The sequence below is a fragment of the Delphinapterus leucas genome, chromosome 2, assembly GCF_059928025.1.
Source record: "Delphinapterus leucas isolate spDelLeu-1000000601 "Yukka" chromosome 2, BTC_Dleu_Yukka2, whole genome shotgun sequence".
NCBI lineage: Eukaryota > Metazoa > Chordata > Mammalia > Artiodactyla > Monodontidae > Delphinapterus > Delphinapterus leucas.
In genome coordinates, this window is record NC_143130.1 from 93,963,783 (window position 1) to 93,977,212 (window position 13,430).

Genomic DNA, 13,430 nt, shown 5'->3' on the forward strand with positions numbered 1-13,430 from the left:
GAAAGTTGAGAAATGAACAAATGTGCAAAAATTAAACAACAAACTCCTAAATAAACACTGTGTCAAAGAAGAAATCACAAGGGGAATTAGAAAATACTTCACAATGAATGAAAACAAAAACACAGCACACCAAAACTCACAGCATGCCCCTAAAAGCAGTGCTCAGAGGACAACTTATAGCTGTGAATGCTAATATTTTTAAAAAGACCTCAAATCAATAAAAAAGCCTTCTAGCTTAAAAAACTAGAAAGGGAAAAGCAAACTAAATCTAAAGCAAGCAGAAGAAAGAAAATAATAAAGAAATAGAACAAAAATAAATCAAACAGATAATTTTTTAAAAAACAATGAAGCCCAAAGTTGGTTCTTTGAAAAGAGCAACAAAATTGACAAATCTTTAGGACTAGACAAGAAAAAAAGAGAAAACTCAACCTACTAAAATCATCAATGAAAAAAGTGACATTAATACCAACTTCACAGAAATAAAATGGATCATGAGAAAATACTACGAAACACTGTACAGCAACAAATTAGATAACCTAGATTCAATGGACACATTTTTAAGAAGACACAACTAAAATGACTCAAGAAAAAACAGAAAAAGACTCATAATAAGTAAAGAGATTTAATTAATAATAAAAAAATACGTGCCACAAAGAAAAGTCCAGGACCAGGTGGCTTCACTGGTAAATTTTACATAATGTTTGAAGAAGAATTAACACCAATCTTTCTCAAATTCTTCCAAAAAATTGAGGAACACCTCCCAACTCAATCTATGAGGCCAGCATTACCCTGATACCAAAGTCAAACAAAGACACTACAAGAAAACTACACATCAATATCCCTTAGGAACATAGACAGAAATATCCTCTACGAAATACTAGCAAACCAAATCCAGCAGCTTAATAGAAGGATTACACACCATGACCAAGTGGTATTTCTCTCAGGAATACAAGGGTGGTTTAATATGAAAACTAATCAATCTAATACACCATATTAAAAGAATAAAGGAAAAACTCCACACAATCATCTCAGTTGATACAGAAAAAGTATCTGACCAAACCCAACATCCTTTTCCAATAAAAATACTCAACAAGGGGCTTCCCTGGTGGCACAGTGGTTGTTCGTGCCCCGGTCCGGGAGGATCCCACATGCTGCAGAGCGGCTGGGCCCATGAGCCATGGCTGCTGAGCCTGCGGGTCTGGAGCCTGTATTCCACAGCAGGAGAGGGAGAGGCCCGCGTACCGCAAAAAACAAAACAAAACAAAACAAAAAAACACCTCAACAAAGCAGGAGTAGAAGGGAATTCGTACCCAATAAAAGACATCTACAAAAGCCCCAGAGCTAACATCATACTTCATAGTGAAAAGCTAAATGCCTTTCCTCTTACGATCAAAAATAAGACACGGATGTCTACTCTCACTACTTCTATTCAACATTTTACTGGAGGTTCTAGTCAATTAAGCAAGAAAAGAAAAGAAACCTATGTCAGAAAGGAAAAATAAAACTATCTCCTTGTAGATGAAATGCTCTTACACAAAGAATAACTATAAAAGCAATAACCATAAAAGGAAAAACTGAATAAACTTGGCTTAATAAACATTAAAAATTTTCTGTTCACCAAGACACCAGTAAAAAAAAATCAAAAGGCAAGCAAAAAACTGACGCAATATTCATAAAACATGTATCTTGTAAAGCACTTGTATGCAGAATACAAAGAAATCCTAAAACATAACGAAGACAAACAGTAGAAAAAAATGAGCAAAAGATTTGAGAAGATATTTCATAACAGCTAGATAACTTGCCACAAGCATATGAAATGATACTCGATATTATTTATTATCAGAAGTGTAAGTTAGAAACATAATAGCATACTAATCCGCATCTACGTGAATCGTAAAAAGTATTGTACAAGACTGACAACAATAAATGGTAGCAAGGATGTAGAACAATGAGGACTCTCATATTTTGCTGATGGGAATGTAATTTTGGTAAAAGTTGAGCACTTTCTAATAAACAACACATAGCCCTCTGATCCAATAATTTCACTTCTAAGTTTTTAAACAAGAGAAATATAAACATGTCCACAAGGTACTTTTACCAAAATGTTCCTGGCAGCTTTATTTACAATAGCCCCAAACTGGGAACAATGAAAATGCTCAGCAACAGAAAGATGAATATTGTGGGTTTTGCTTTGTTTTTTACAGTGGAATAATAATCAGAAACAGAAAGCAACAATTACTAATATCATCAACAACATGAAAGAATCTCACAGAGACTGAGCAATGGCAGACACAAAAGAGTATGCATTTGGTGATGGCATTAAAAAGGCAGAGGCAAAAATAATCTAAGGAGAAAAAAAAATCAGAATAAAAGTTGCCTTGAGGAAAGGAAATGTCCTATATTGTGATACGGGTGTAGATTTGTCAAAACTTACAGCTAAGATCTATGTATTTCAAAGTATATAAAATTTACCTAAATAAACACCTGTAAAAAGTTCTTATGAATAACAACTAACCAGGTAGGAGTGGGTGGAGGTATAGATCAAAGAAGACAGACAAAGTGTTAATAACTACTAAAACGGAGTGATGGTTATATGGAGATTCATGATACCATTGTTTACTTTGTGCATATGTTTGATACTTTCCATTAAAAAATAAGAAGAACAAAAATCCTGACTATGAGAGCTACTGACAGGGTTCAATACGAGGAAACTGCCGAATATAGTCAAAACAGAGTAGGACAGAATCAAATGAGAAAAGCAAACAGAATACTAGAAAAAGAGGGAAAGAGGAACATAAACTAAGCAATCTCAGAGAGCAGTCCTCCACATTTTCAAACACTATAAGAAAACAACAGAAAGTTCCACTTAAGCCAAAACCTATCTTTAACCAAAGCTCCTTCTAAAAGTTTAGGAAGACAAATTTCACATTAAAAAGTAACAGAAATCAGACCAGAGCCCATATAGTTATCATAAGAAGAAGAAAAAAAAAGAGAAGCAGAATAAAATCCCTCATTTCCTACAAACAATAAAATTACAAAAAGTAACCCCATAAAGACAGATCACAACTATAAACCACTTCCAAGGAAAGGTTAAAACCACTAATATAAGAACAAATTTAACTGGAATTCAGGGGGGTGGGGATGAAGTGACAGAAGTCAGAAAAAAATTAAAAAGTAAAAAAAAAAGTATTTCATAAATGAAGACTAAAGAAAAAAGAACAAAGAAGTAAATGAACACAACAGAAAAAAGAAGACATATTTCTAAACATTAAAAAAAATGCAGATTCAAGAAAAACTGATCAAATATTGAAGAGAGTCAAAGATCAGACACTCAAAAGTACAACAAGAAAACTTTCCAGAAACAGAAGTTTGAAACCATGTATTGAAAGACACAGACATGAGAATAGCGACCCAGAAAGACAAATACCAAGACAGTCTAGTATGAGATACTAGAACTTTAAATTACTGAATTTTAAGAAATGGGGGAAAAATTCTTTGGACATATAGGCAAGATAGACATAGGCAAACTTTTTCTTACAGAATCAGAAAGTAAATATTTTAGGCTTACAAACCATATGGTGAAAGTTATATGAAATTCAAATATCAATGTCCACAGCCATGCTCACTGGTTTCCATATTGTCTATGGCATTGCATAACATAAGCAGCCAAAGACAATATGTAAATGAATAGACATAGCTGTGTACAAAAAAAGTGTTTACAAGCACAGGCAGTCAGCCCATGGGCAGTAGTTTGCAGACCCCTGATTTAGGCATGCACTAAGTGACTTTATAATGGACAGAATATGAGACTATTCTAAATTTTTCAATAGCAACGCTTTATGCCAGAAAAAAATGGAGTAACATATTTAAAATAAAATAATCAAGGAAAGAACATGTAAACTGGCCTTCCCTGGTGGCGCAGTGGTTAAGGATCCGCCTGCCAATGCAGGGGACATGGGTTCAAGCCCTGGTACAGGAAGATCCCACATGCTGCAGAGCAACCAAGCCTGTGCGCTGCAACTACTGAGCCTGCGCTCTAGAGCCTGCAAGCCACAACTACTGAGCCCGCGCGCCTAGAGCCCATGCTCCACAACGAGAAGTCATCACAATGAGAAGCCTGCACATCACAACGAAGAGTAGCCCCCACTGGCTGCAACTACAGAAAGCCCACCTGCAGCAACTAAGGCCAAACGCAGCCCCACCTCCTGCCCCCCAAAAAAGAACATGTAAACCAAGGATTTTACATCCAACAAAAATAACCTGTAAAGGGACTTACCTGGTGGCCGAATGCCAATGCAAGGGACATGGGTTCAATCCCTGGTCCGGGAAGATCCCACATGCTGTGGAGCAACTAAGCCCGTGAGCCACAACCACTGAGCCTGAGCCCTAGAGCCCGTGAGCCACAAGTACTGAGCCCACGTGCCACAAGTACTGTAGCCCATGCACCTAGAGCCCACAACAAGAAAAGTCACCGCAATGAGAAGCCCACACACAGCCCCCCTCGCCACAACTAGAGAAAGGCTACGTGCAGCAACGAAGACCCAATGCAACCAAAAATAAATAAATAAATTTATAACCAAAAAAACAAAAGATAACCTGATCAGCCCCATATTAAAAAAAAAATTAAATTGCAGGAAAAGTCTCCAACATAGAGAATTCCAGACCCAGACGACTTCACTGGAGAATCCTACCAAACATCTTAATAAAAACAAAACAAACAACAAACTCTTCCAGAAAACAGAAGGGAACACTTCCCAACTTATTTTATGAGGCCAGCACTACCTGACCAAAACCAAAAACAATACATATCAATTGGGCCAAGTACTGATCAGAAATTGCCTACATAATATCTGCAATAGTCTAATTTTATTACCTAAACATAAAATATAAAAGGAAGAGTTTTACACATACATATACAGCCTCATCTTGCTAACTCTACTACTTATGTTAGAAATTAACCATCCTCTAGGTTCTTTAGAGCTCCATTACTAGATAAATTCTTTTCTATTACCAGTAAAAATAGAATAATACAAGTAAAGATTGGGAAATGAGTACATCAGGGAAATAAATCTACTACTAATGAATGAAGTAGATACAATTTAAGTAGATTACATCACAAAACAAACATAGCAATGGGTGCAACAACATTTTAAGCTTAAGAACTCATGACATTGGGGGGCGAGTATATAATGTAAAACATTTCCACTTTTCAACATTTGAACCAGATCTCATCTCAGGAATAGAAAAAGCTGATTGTTCAGCAATTTAAAACCAAGCAATTAAGTTTGCTTTCTATGTATCTGCAGCCCAGCTAAAAAGATTGGGCGTGGGGGCCTCTTCCAAATTGCAACATTAATTCTTCTAGCTTTTGTATCATCTATAAATTTCAGACTATCATCCAACAGCTTTCTCAACACTTTCATTCTGCACCTCAAATTCAACTTACCCAAGGCTGAATTCACCTTTCTGATCCCACCCCGTTCCCAAACCTGCTCTTCCTTTTGTATACTTCCTGCTGTATTCCTTTTTAGTTCCCTGAGCAGGGATGGAACACGAGCCTCCTGCATTGTAATTGTGGAGTCTTAACCACTGGACCGCCAGGGTAGTCCCCCTACTATATTCTTTTTTTTTTTTTTTTAATAAAATGAGCTCAGCTTTTTTTTTTTTTTTTGGCTGCATTGGGTCTTCGTTGCAGTGCGTGGGCTTCTCATTGTGGGGGCTTCTCTTGTTGTGGCTCTAGGTGTGTGGGCTTCAGTAGTTGTGGCATGCAGGCTCAGTAGTTGAGGCTTGTGGGCTCTAGAGTACAGGCTCAGGAGTTGTGGCACACAGGCTTAGTTGCTCCGCGGCATGTGGGATTTTCCTGGACCAGGGCTCGAACCCAGGTCCCCTGCATTGTCAGGCGGATTCTTAACCACTGTGCCACCAGGGAAGCCCCCCACTACTATATTCTTAATCACAAGTAATCTGCCTAATCAATGAAGCCAGAAACCATCCTAAACACCTAGTCATTCTTCCCTTCCCTTGTCCCCTACAGTCGATCACCAAATCCTCATGATTCTACCTCTAAAATATTTCTCAGTCTTCCCCCTTTAAATCCATCCTCTGCACTCTACAAATCTGCCTGTTCCATCCCACGAACTCTCTTCAAAATAAAGACTAAACTCTAGCAATATATATAAAACCCTCCAAGATCTACCTCTCCAAGTCTTTTTTCACTGCTATTTGCTGCCTCACTCTTTGCACTCCAGTAATAATAGTTTCTTGCCCACACTGTGCTGTATCATGCTTCTGCTTTTCTCTATACCTCAAATATTCCTTCCTTTCAACTAATTCTTATCCTCATCATTTAAAGCTCAGCCCAAGTATCATGCACCCCAATAAGTAACCACCCCCACATGCCCACGCCTGTGTAAACTGGTGATTATCTCTCCTTAGCTCTTAACAAATCGTACTGAAATAATCTATTTATATATCTTTAACTGCACTAAACTGTAAGAGTGTTGAAGGCAGAGATCTTATCTGTAACTCCAACAACCCGGTACACATGAAAGCTCAACCTTTGTTGAACTGAACTATAATTTTTCTCATTTCCCTCAAAGAGACAAGAGAATAGGGAAAAAAATATGTCACTGAAACACAAAATCCTCACTGCAGTAATCAATTCTTGCTCACAAAAAGAGCAAGAATAAAACTAAAAATATTCCTTCCTCATAAGATTTTCTTCCTTTTCACAAAATCCCTGACCCCAAGCAATATTTGATGCCAACAATTATGGCTGCAAATTGTCTTGTGCTAACAAGATTATAATAATGATACAAGCATAAACTCAGTTGATAATTCGCTGTTGAGGTCTTGAGTACACAATTTTCTATCAAAACAACAAAACAGCACATTATATATGAAGGATTCTTAACAAATTATCTAGGACTAATCTAATGTGCATTCTTTCAAACAAATTTTTGCTGAATAAAAGAGAGAAAAGGGAAACGAAAGTGGACAAAAAAATATGAATAAGAAAATTGTAAAAAGATCACAAATCAAACTTTAAAGGCAACAAAGTCTGGGTTTCCCCATAAAATTTAGGTATATATAAGTTATAAATTGCCTATATAAAGAAAATATGCATGCAAAGTTCTGGAGTAGGCTCCTGAGGGAGTTACTAGAGGAAGAGCCCCTGGACTGGGAGGTATCAGTCCTGAATCTATCACTAGTTAGCTGTAACACTGATTAGACACGAATTAAGTCATGTAATCATTCTAGCATTTCATTTCCTCAACAGCAAAAGAAGTTATTGGACTTCATATCTATGCATTTTACTACATGTAAATTTTACCTAAAAAGAGAGCTGTCACAACAGGAGATGAGTCATTAATTAATCTGAGCTGTTTTCATCCTTCTATCACATACAACTTATCTAGAAGCACCCTAATTAAGACCAACACTTACTACATGTTAAAAAGTCTTCAGATCGTTCATCATTAAGGAAACAAAGACTAGACGACCCTTTTAGTCTCCTCTAGCTCTAAATTTCTGAGTTTGTTAATTTAGTCTATTATAAATGGTATCACTACTCAATTTACACTCATGAAAGAAAAAGCTAAAAACCACTGCCTTAGTTGACACCAAATGACAAAAGTATCAGTATCTGTTTTCACTATATTTCCAGTTGAATAATCTGAAATCAACAGGTTCAGATACTACAACTGTCCACTTTTACTCTCCTTCCTTTACTACTTTCCCAAGCCCTTCATTGAATGACTTTACAGAAAGAAGAGATTTCTTGGTCCCTCCCACTTATCACCTAACAAAAGTCAAAAGTCAAAAGTCAACTAGGGCAGGAGGATTAAGTAGAGGAGGATTATATAAAGCATCAACTCCAAGACAGGGAGATTCTTTTCCTTGAACCCTGCCCAACAAAGTATGTGATAAAGTGGTCTTTTTAGGTTATTATTATGTGATACATAACTTTCTCTCCTTTTTTAAACTAGATAATGGAATTCTTCAAAAACTACTAAATATAAACATAATCAAAAATATTTGGAAAAAAAAAACAGCTGCTGAGTTGGGTTGATAAAATTATGGCTCTTCTTCCTCTTAAAGTTTTCTTCAATGAACAACAACCAAAAAAAAAAGAGTTTTTTCTAAAGCCATGGTCAATTAATTTTCTCTGGGTTGTTAGATTGATGACTAAAATGCTCAATGAAAATATGAAATGATTTTTTAAAGATGGCATTATTTCGTTTGTTGATCACTGAAAATACAGCCACTCACATACATGTTTTAAAATACTATTATCAGGACCCCAACTTAAAACTTTGCATGTACTCAGCAGAAATACCATTAGGGCAAAATCAGTATTTGTTATGTACCGAATGAGACAGTATGTACTTCTGCTGAGGACAGACTTGTATTTCTCTCACCTAAGCTTTAAAGCAACAGTAATTTGGAGATTGTTCTAATTTTAACTAACTGCAGTAAGTATAATGTACACATCTTGTAAAAAGAAGCATTCTATTACACAGCATGAAAGAAATTCATACCAATAAAACTTTATAACAAAATGTGCTATTTTAGAAAAAATATAGTTATGAATTCATAAGAACTGAGTACTATAATATTCATTAGAAACTTGTCAAAAGCACATGGGAGGGCTTCCCTGGTGGCGCAGTGGTTAAGAATCCACCTGCCAATGCAGGAGACACGGGTTCGAGCCCTGATCCGGCAAGATCCCACACGCCGCAGAGCAACTCACCCTGTGCGCCACAACTACTGAGCGTGCACTCTAGAGCCGGCGAGCCACAACTACTGAAGCCCGCGACCCTAGAGCCCGTGCTCCACAAGAGAAGCCACCGCGATGAGAAGCCCATGCACCACAGTGAAGAGTAGCCCCCGCTCGCCGCAACTAGAGAAAGCCCACGCAATGCAACAAAGACCCAATGCAACCAAAAAGAAATAATAAAATCATATTAAAAAGCTATTAATGAGATTAAAAGAAAAAGCACATGGGAAATCTGTCACTCCAGTGTATCACTTTTCATCATATTACTATCCTTTCTATGGAATATATTCCAATATATGCAATTTTTAAAATTTACAGGAGTTACCTGTATACACGCAAGTTACAGTGTACTTATTGGATACATTAAAGAAAATTTGAAGAATAAAAAAGTGAAGTTAATTTTGGCAGAATTTTCCTAAGAATGCTTTTTAAGTAGTTCTCACCAAAATTGGGCAAGGGGAGAGATATAACTACTCCTTCAATAAAAGCTTTTATTTAAAGAAAATTAATTTTATATTCAACTTACTCTCAGGCCAGTAGAAATATGGAACTCTCAGAACACATTAAGTTGATAATAAAAGAATCAATGAGATGTTGGCAAAAAGGAAAAATAGTTATTAATTAAAAATCTTTGAGTACCTGAAATAATTTCCTACTATTCTTATTAATACTACCTACCAAAGAAAAACTAATCATTATGATTGAGATAAACCGAAGACAAAAAGTTTTAAGAAGAGTTTTAAGAATTTTTATCTAAATTACTAGTCAAAGATGAGGTAAGATCATAATTCTCTAACAGAAGTGCCCTCTTGTTTGCTACTACTAAAAAAGTAAAATAAAATAAAGTAAAATGGTATATTACCAATGAGGGAAAAATGCATGATTGTTTGAAATGTGATTATATTTTTCAAATAATTTTTATCAGTACATCAGAAAATTAAAGGATTTTACTGTATAATTATCTTATTTAACAAAATACACTAAAGCAAGTACTTGTAAAGTCAGTGTGAAGTTAATCAATTTCAACTCAATAGAATAATCATATATATTTGGGGAATATCAGAAAGAAAGCAATTATTACTGAAACAAATAATCATAGTTGTTCTCAACTGAAAAGATACTTATTGGTTCTGTATATTTTTCTTTAACAAATAATATACTCTTCTTTTAATAAAATATATTTTGAATTCCTACTTAAACATTACTTTAACTGGTCAACACGAGAAACTTAAAATATCATGTCATGATGCTAACAGATTCTTAATATCCCTTTCTTATTTATTTTTAGCAATGATTCTGCCTTTTTAGTTTCCAATTTCTCCATATAGAAGTATTTAGTCCAAAGAAAGAAAACATTCTTCCTAAACTATATATAAGCCACCATTACTAAGTATAATCCCAATTATTTCTGAAGTATTCAAGTGCTTTCTATTAGTACAATTTTACGTTTCTTTAATCAAAGTAATAAACACAGTTCCTTGTCCTAAAATTATTATAGCTATTATGGAAACCTGACTGCTAGAACCTCAAGTCAAAGCACAGTTGATGATTCATGTTTAATCTAGATAAACTTCCTTTTCTATAATTTCTCTAAATGAATACAGGAGAGCCTATGATTACCATAAAACCTGGGGTCCCTAATATAGTTAACTGGCCTACTGTGACCTTATATTAAAGTTAAAAGACTTTTTATGTAAATATTTTACAACACTTTCTTTTTCAATGGCATTTTAGTGTTTTCCTTCACTCTTTTCTAAAAATACCATACTAAATGGGGACCTGCAGATGAGGTAAATAAACAAAAGGGCAGGCCAAAGCTATAAACCACGTTTGTCCTTAAGGTCCTACAATTCTTTTTGGGACCACACTTAGTCTCACTCCTCATTACTGTCAGTCAGATTCACAAGATTCCCAAAGGACCCCAAGAGGCCCAAGCTTCTCACTATAACTCTACTCCCACCATGCCTTTCTCCCTCAGACAATGTTCCTACATGCCACACCTCTCCTGATCACAGCCAATGCAAAGAAGCTTACTTCTGTTGTTCCACTGCCTCTGAACCCTCACCTGTTTGTGGTATCAGCAAATTTATTTGATAAACTAATCTGTGCTAATATTGCCAATAAAAGGCAATAGTTTAAAGTTTTTCTTCCAGAGAATTTGTAATTTTAAACGAAACATTTTAGAAGGAATTCCATAACACAAAGGAGAGACACAAAGTTTGGCATTGGCAATTCTCAGATTATACCACACAGTCAACCACCTAGTCTACCTATTTGTAATGTAGATCCAATTATAATTTAATACAATTTAAATTAAAAATTAATGTAGTCATAAACCAGTAGTGAATATATGTCTGGCTTAGATATATGTCTCATGGCAAATGTAAAGTGGAAACTAAAAGTTGTATGGTTTTATCTTAAGTCCCATCTCTGTTAAATCTTCTCATCTTCAAAGCAGAGCAAATGACCCCTGTAGCCAATCCAGTTAAAATGGTCAGGTAACCTACACAAAAGAATTACTTAGAGAATATCATATATGAGGTCTTCTTAGAACATCTGGTATTTATGACTTAAAGTGTCTTTTCTACTTTATGCTTTCACAACAACTCAGTAAATTACAAATTTAGTTAGATATTGTTTATTCAGACAAACCACTTTTTCTTTATCGCATTAATCGAAAAATCTCTTATGAATGAGATAAATTTATACCATTTTATTCAATCTGCAATTAATCCTATAGTTACAAGTCTAGAGTCTAGAACATCCTTTCTGAACAAAAGAGCCAAGGTTTTTTTAAAATCAGAATTGGATGGATTCTGCTAATATAATAATCTTGTGAGGAATCCTCTTGACCAGAAATCTCAAACATCGGATCAGCTAGATGAATTTCGGAAAGATAAAACACCCCTAATTCTTAATTTCTTAATAGTGAGAAAAGAATAACCTTACTAGCTCAAATGAAGTGTCCAAGAGACACTACGTAGAATATTATAAAACCCACCAATTCTATTTGGTTTTTCTATGCAATCCTATTTAGAACTTCTGTTACAGCTACAAGTCCACAAAGGTTAAGGACTATACCACTTAGAGCTTTCACAGCCTTCAACGTATACTGGGAAGAATATTAAAAGAATCAAATGAATGAAGAATTAAAACAATTTGGAAGAGTTCTTGAAGACGAAGTCTACAAACAGTGCTCACTCAGCGATCCGTAAAACAAATTTTATTTAAAACATTAATGCTTCATAAACTACCCAAAAAGATCATTAAAGTACAGATAAAAACTACACTAGACCAATAATTTATTTTACATCCTTTTAAGTCAAATATTTGGCCCTATTTTTTAAACAAATTGACTGAGCAAGTACCCAGTATGCCCTCACCTCCACTTCCCACCCCCTGTTCTTTTGGTTTTGAAGATAAGTATGAAGTTCAACACAATCCTAAAAGACTGCTTCACCTAAGAGCTACATTTTGCCTTGACTTTCTTTATGACCTTGGGGGGGAATCTACTAAATGACAATTGTAATAATGTTTGTGTGTTCCTGTTTATTAATGAAATTTAATCCTAATATGCAAACAATAGTGAAGTCTTTTAAACTGAACCTAGAGAGCTGAAAGCCTTTGAGTTACAAACATCAGATGACGTGTAATGTGAACCACATTTTCAAAACTTAATTTAACTAGTTTAAAAAAAAAAAACAACTACAAAGGCCCCAAATTCAACAATATTGAAAAACAAATTCTGAAAAATACCAACAGTCTCCTTATTACTTCTCTTTATGGACAACTGGTCTGCAATGTGGAAAAGAACAAGAAGGAGGAATAAAAGTAGCTTTAACTAGCCATTTCCTTGCTTTTATAAGGATAACAGCTGGACAACAAACGAAAACTTAAAACTTGGCAAAGAATGGGGAGAGAGTATATTAAGAAATCTACAACCTGAAAATTACGAAGATAAATCTATCTTTTAAGTCGCTAATTGTATACCTATGTTAGGCAGTAATCTTGGTATTGCCTTATTAGCATTGGAAAGGTAAATCCGTGCCTTGGAGGAACATCTACTAAGTACATTTCATTTCAGGATCTTAGGGCAGTTTACAGCAGTATCTCTGTACGTTTCCCTAAGGTACTCTAAAGTGCTTAACATCCTTCACACCTCCAGCCACCACTCAAGTGATAAGTAAATAAAGACGATTTACTTATACAATTATTTACCATGGAATTCTAGTCAAGAATACAAAAATAAGCATCTATACAGGCATTTGATACCCAAAGAAAGTGTAGAATACGAAGTACAGTAAGAGTCACCCTTAATTGACCACTACAGAAACCAGAGGCCTTCCACATGGGCTGTTCTTTACCACCACTCTTAATTTGAAAAAGTTAACAATGTCAACTCAACATTTTAACAGTAGACAAACAGAACTTAGTGAAATCTCTTCTTCCAGATCCTCAAAAGGTATTTATAAAAACTGAGATAGAGCAACGCCCTCCCCCCGCAAAAGCACCCTACTAGAAAGAATGAAATACCTAAAACGTCAGACGGGTCAAGGTTAGAAAAGCTGATCTAACCCAATTACCGGGAGGGACGACCACAGGTTTTGGGACTACGAACGTGAGATCGGTATGGGGGTGGGTAGCAAAGTGA

General features: G+C 35.5%; 1 protein-coding gene across 2 annotated transcripts in view; it reads right to left on the reverse strand.

The window, feature by feature from the left end:
• The window catches only part of CTDSPL2 (CTD small phosphatase like 2), a 71,202-nt gene that overhangs the window by 57,035 nt on the left and 737 nt on the right, over positions 1-13,430 (reverse strand). The gene's annotated exons all lie outside the window — the stretch shown is intronic.